Genomic DNA, 6466 nt, shown 5'->3' with positions numbered 1-6466 from the left:
CATGATTTGCACCACCCGTTAATAATGATAAATAATTATTAAAATAATATTTTTAGACCAAAAGCGTGCAATGTTTTCGGGATAAATGGGACAAACTTGACAAAAAGTTGTTATTATCACAATTGTTGTGAACAGGAGGCGGCCCTTTTAAGAGATTTTGTTGTTGCGTTCTGTTCTAAAAGCAAGAACTATCGATTAAGTGCACGTTGAGAATATTGTATTGGGGGTATAGCTCAGTGGTAGAGCATTCGACTGCAGATCGAGAGGTCTCTGGTTCAAATCCGGGTGCCCCCTCAGTTTATTTTTCCACTTGTGTGATTTTACAGGAAATACCACTCTCCCATGCATACATTCTGCTGTAGGCCAAAGTATTTGATTTTTTTTTGCAACTACTATCACAAGCCTATTTAAAATAAAATAATATACAAAAATGAAATAAACAAGGAATGTTCTCCTAAATAACTTTTTATGGAAAGCACCATTAGACTTCAAGGAGTGGGGGGTAGAAAGTTGGGGTCAGGGCAATTTTTTTTCGTGTCAAACAACATCCCCCCTTTCCACGGTAAGATTTTGGGGAACTAAAACCTTAAATTGTGTCATCGTATAGACCTAATGCGATCTTAGCGAGCAGGACATTTTGCATACCGTATTTGAACACGCCCCTAACGTTTTCCTATCGTCTAATTTATGGAGTAATATAGAAACGGTGCCCAAAAGCCTCATTATGACCTGCAAAAATAGCTTCCCCTCTGCGACCGTGCCAAAATGGGCCCCTCTGTATAATGCACCTCGGGGTACACATGATTTGCACCACCCGTTAATAATGATACATAATTATTAAAATAATATTTTTAGACCAAAATGGTGTAATGTTTTCGGGATAAATGGGACAAACTTGACAAAAAGTTGTTATTATCACAATTGTTGTAACTTTTTGGGTTTCATGACTCGTTAGGGTTAGGATTAATAAAGCCCATTAGTACGAGGTCATTCAGGTAAATTAGGGTTTCATGGCATGTTAGGGTTAGGATTTATAAAGCCTATTAGTACGAGGTCATTTAGGTAAATTAGGGTTTCATGGCATGTTAGGGTTAGGATTTATAAAACACATTAGTACGAGGTCATTTGGGTAAAGTTAGGGTTTCATGGCATGTTCGGATTTATAAAGCCTATTAGTACCGTCGGAGGTCATTTGGGTAAAGCTATGGTTTCATGGCACGTTATTGTTATGATTTATACAGCCCATTATAGTACGAGGTTATTTGGGTAAAGTTAGGGTTTCATGGTATGTTTGGGTTAGGATTTATACTCAGCCCATTAGTCATTTGGGTAAAGTTAGGGTTTCATGGTATGTTTGGGTTAGGATTTATAAAGTCCATTAATACCGTCGAAGGTCATTTGGTAAAGTTAGGGTTTCATGGCATGTTAGGGTTAGGATTTATAAAGCCTATTAGCACGAGGTCATTTGGGCAAAGTTAGGGTTTCATGGCACGTTAGGGTTAGGATTTATAAAGCCTATTAGTACGAGGTCATTTGGGTAAATTAGGGTTTCATGGCATGTTAGGGTTAGGATTAATATTTATAAAGCCTATTAGTACGAGGTCATTTAGGTAACGTAGGGTTTCATGGCATGTTAGGGTAGGATTTATAAAGCCCATTAGTCCGAGGTTATTTGGGTAAAGTTAGGGTTTCATATGTTAGGGTTATGATTAAAGCTTATTAGTCCGAGGTCATTTAGGTAAGGGTTTCAGGGCATGCTAGGGTTAAGATTAATAGGGTTTAATGTTAGGGTTAAGATTAGAGTTAATCATATAATCGGGGTTACGGTCAGTGTTGATGGGATAAGGCTTAAGGTTTAAGTTATAGGTTAGGGAGTCAGTCCGAGTGTTGTCAAAAAATCCTGAAATGTCAAAAAAGAAATCCTAAAAAAATTTACTTTTGTCTACTACATTGATACAGGATCATCCGAGTAAAATTTCCTGAAACCAGGACATTTCCTGAAAAGTGTCTTCTTTGGTTTGGGTACGGAATACGGAGTAGGGTTCATAATTAACAACCCTTTTGTTTTGTTCTCGGACAAATGACCCTTCGGGCGAACAAACTGAACCAGGGAACTGCGGCAGGGACGTGATATACTCTGCCATTTCCCCTTTAAGACTAACTGCCATCACTAGCATCGACCATCCATTATTATTAATTACATAATCATACAAATCACTAACACTACCAGTAGCGTTAAAAAAATGAAGGAGAAAAGTGTCTTCTGACATCGACCAAAATGAAAGAGAAGGCAAAGGAAAAGAAAATGGGCAAGGAGCCCTGTGCCTCCCTGACAAAAAAATGAAAGAGAAAATTGGCAAGGCTAAGGAAACAAAAAGGGACAAGGAGCCCGTTTCCCTCCCCTTAAGTGCACCGATCATAGGCCAAAATAGTACCAAATTGTGATTTTCCAGATAATTTTTTTAGAAGGTTGGCTTTACTTGTATAGTCTCTCAAAAGAAACCCCTAAAAAACGAAAACAAAAACCGGTGTACAGGGTGTATCAAAATAAGGTATACAGTTTGAAAAATGGCACTAGATAAAAAAGTATGAGGTATTTGGTCAAACGAATCGACATCTTGTCCTTCCACATTGGCTTGTGACCATTAAGTCATTCAGTGGCCATTTTTTGAGCCGTGTAGAAAATGAAGAAATGAACATAACATGAAAATCACTGATTCACCACTTTCTTAACAGCACGTGACGGGACGCCTTGTAGAATATTGTTTGTGGCAATCGTGTGATTGTTTTGAAGCACCAAGTGAAACGGCTCCTAAGATATCCAGATCTCCCACCCTGGATTTATTCTTGTGGGGCTATCAGAAATCAAAGGCTTTTACAAGTCCTCCGGCTTCATACCTTGATGAATTTCAGAGACACAATTGCACAAGTTGACATCCCAAGGCATGGCACATATAAATGGTGGCCATGTGGAAGACTTGTTTGTTTGTTTGATCTTGTTCCAATGCATCCATGGTCAGGCACCTCTCTACTTGAGTGATCTAGTTGATGCTTTCACTCCGGATAAAGCTGGATTGAGATCAGCGGACAGTGGACGCCTGCTGGAGCTTCGCACAAGAACCCTATGGGGAGATAGATCCTTCGAAGTTGGTGCACCTAAACTATGGAACACACTGCCTGTAGCAGAACATGTGGCAATATCACAACTTTAAAATCTGCACTAGACCTATCTGTACAATGAGGCATTCAAAGAGTGACTCTTTTAGTCACTGTGACTGTTTTTCTTATGAACTGTGTCACCATGTTGATATACTTTTCTCAGATCTTTTGAACTTGTTGTGTCAAGCGCCATTGAGCGTCGAAAGGCAGGGCGCTATATCAAATCGTCATTATTATTATTATTATTATTAAGATTGTCAATTACTTTAAAGAAAGAAGTTAAACATGTGATTTTCATGTTGCTTTGATTTTAATTGACTTTGCGCAACTGCATTTTTTACTCGGCTCACAAAATTAGCCACTGAGTCCTTATTAATAGTCACACACCATTGATTTTACAGTTATGGGAGGGCAAGATGTTCATTCACCTATCAACTATGCCTGTTTTTTAATCTGCTGACATTTTTCAAACTGTATACTTTACTTTGCTATACCATGTATGTATTATCACACCGATAAAAGATGCAACCGGGAAATATTTTTGTCTTTGGAATTTTATTTTGCCCCCCCCCCCACCAAGAACGCTGGCTAAGCCCCTGCTAACAACAAAACAATGCTACCATCTTTGCATATTATTCGCATATTTTATTTCTATTTACTGATAATGTCATAGATATTAATAAAAATTACACATATTTTTACAAAGTTAGAATGTTTTGTAATATAAAACAAAATGATATTAATTAAATTGGCAAGGTTACTTTGTAACATGAAAGTCAGCAAGTTCAACATTAAACTACCATACATGCATTAAATCATTAAATAGAAGTTTGAAATAATGTTTTGCATTAAAAATTCAAAAACCTGTAATGTAGTACATAAGTGGTAATCAACCAACAATTGTATTTTCAAGCAGCATAAAGAACATAAATGTAATAATAATAATTATTAATTGATCTGTCTTTGACACTGCTATTTCCACTTTCGATAAAGTTCCTAAAACTGTCCAAAATTAACTTAACCCTCAATTCCACCTTAACCCAACCAACAATTTTACGTTGTTACAACGTCGTATAAAAGTCATCCAAGGCTTACATTAAGCAGGCACCCAGGCTTTTTTTACCCAATGGTTGCCCAATTTTACCTCCTGGTGTGTCCAATATTTTACACTGTCAACAATAGAGGTTATTCGTGTTCTATAAGTTACATATCCTATCAGCGACTCCTATACCTTGTTTAGGACTTTCACAAGAAGCACCTACATGTGCAACCATGACTGTTTCAAAATAGCCCACCAAAGTCATGCAGGTAACTCCAAGTCGTGCATTGAATTGGTTTGAATGAGGAATACTACGGAATCAGCACCTTTTGTTAGAAGTCACACATGACTAACACGGATAACCTCTATAGGACCAGGAGCCATCTTTGGGAACAGGACTAGGAGCCAAATACTTAATATAAGGCCTGAAGTCATCTATGTTATAAATACGTAAATTTGTGAACTTGTGTTGTGACAATGTTATTTCGGATGTTGATTTTTGGACATTGATATAACGTCATTATGACGTTGTTTCGACGTCAAGTTGTGAACGTATTATTCAAACGTCCCTATTAAGTCCGGTCAATTGTTGTTACAACATATGAATTTCAGAAAGTTAACCTCGTACGTGTTTAAGACGTAAATACCACGTCATTACCGAATGTTTCAAAAAGGCTTTTTAAAATCATGTCCAGGTACGTCAAAATAACTTTGTAAATACGTCACTCTGCAACGTTACCTTATGTACATGTACAACATCAGCAAACGTTGTGAAAACATAGTATGTTGGCTGGGAAGGGAGAGTGGGGGAGAGTAGTCAGGGTACTCGCCTCTGTGCATGAGGTGCTGGGTTCAATCCATGGCAGTGGCAATTCGCTAGAGTGTTGGCAAGAATTATTTGGTTTTTATATTCACAAACGTGCATGTCAGTCACACAATATGCAAAGTGCAGTTTGCGTAGGTGCTGCGCCCAGGTGTGTGTACGCCATTCTGTATCAATCCATGTTGTTTCGAGTCCAAACCTATTATAGGAGCTGATCAGAGTATAATAGAATCCATGATAGATTAGATTCAGACTTCTTCCGTTCTCCCCAACATGCATTTAGAATTGGGTAAATGAATTACGAGTCCATGAGGGCACTCCATCCTTAGGTAGGGATGTATAAGCCATCAGTCATGCATACACAGAGCCATGCCTGTTATAGCAGTCTTGCATTAAAATAACCACTGACTGTCCTCATACATGTACGTGCCAGTGCTGTTTGGATATACACAAATGTAATTATGTGCACCACATGCCAACGGTAGCACTCATTGAGAAAGTGAATTGATTTTCAATCCTGGCCCCCTTGATTTTATCTACAGTGGGGTTTTAAGATGTTTTTAACATAAAATGTGCGGAACAAACGAGCTATATAGTAATAAATACGAGAATGATTATCTCCTTTCTTGTGTATCAGGGCAGTACGAATGATGAAATAGAGTACCGAAGTGTGACGTCATAAAATTTTCTTTTTTGCATTTCAGCATTTTCATGACCATATTTCAGTAGAACATGATGAAAAACATCCACAGTCCAAATTTGGTGGGAATCGGATCATGATCCCATTATGATATGATCCCGAGATATGGCCGCATGAATACCTAATTAGCCCCATTGAAATCAGGTATTCATGCAGCCATATCTCGGGCCCTCATGATCCGATTCCCACCAAATTTGGACTGTGGATGTTTTTCATCATGCTCTACCGCTACATCATACATGGTATTCAAAACGCTGAAATGCAAAAAAGTTTTCTGTGACATCATCACTTCGGTACTCTATGTAATGTAATGGTTGTAATTAGCATTTTACAACATGTAAATTCACCAAAACACTAAATTCTCATCTCATTAATGATCAGTCAATTTAATGTGACCATTAATTATTTTAAACGTTGGAAAAGTGAAACAGAATAAGAAAATAATATGCTGTATGAAAAAATAACCAAGCATTCAGGGAAACAAACAATGACATAAACAGTGAATTATATGGTATTCACATTCAACAAAGTCACATGCCCTTACATTACATTTTACACTTGTATATTGAATTATACAATATTGAATACAATAACATTCAAATATTTACCAACAATAAAAATATGAGCATTATGAACATTTCAAATATCTAACATTAGACAAATTGTTTTTTCCACATAACAATAGATGTGATGGAGGAAATAAAAAAAGAACAAAATTCAACCTTCCGCCATTTACAGGCCTAAG

General features: G+C 37.3%; 1 non-coding gene across 1 annotated transcript; it reads left to right on the top strand.

Annotated features, from left to right (window-relative positions):
• The first annotated feature begins 222 nt into the window (after window positions 1-222).
• Trnac-gca (transfer RNA cysteine (anticodon GCA)) lies at window positions 223-294 on the top strand. Its single transcript has one exon. It is a non-coding gene; the product is annotated as a tRNA-Cys (tRNA).
• Window positions 295-6466: the final 6172 nt, after the last annotated feature.

Source organism: Amphiura filiformis, chromosome 8 (genome assembly GCF_039555335.1).
Source record: "Amphiura filiformis chromosome 8, Afil_fr2py, whole genome shotgun sequence".
In the NCBI taxonomy this organism is placed as follows: Eukaryota; Metazoa; Echinodermata; class Ophiuroidea; order Amphilepidida; family Amphiuridae; genus Amphiura; species Amphiura filiformis.
This window is presented reverse-complemented; position numbering and strand designations above follow the sequence as displayed.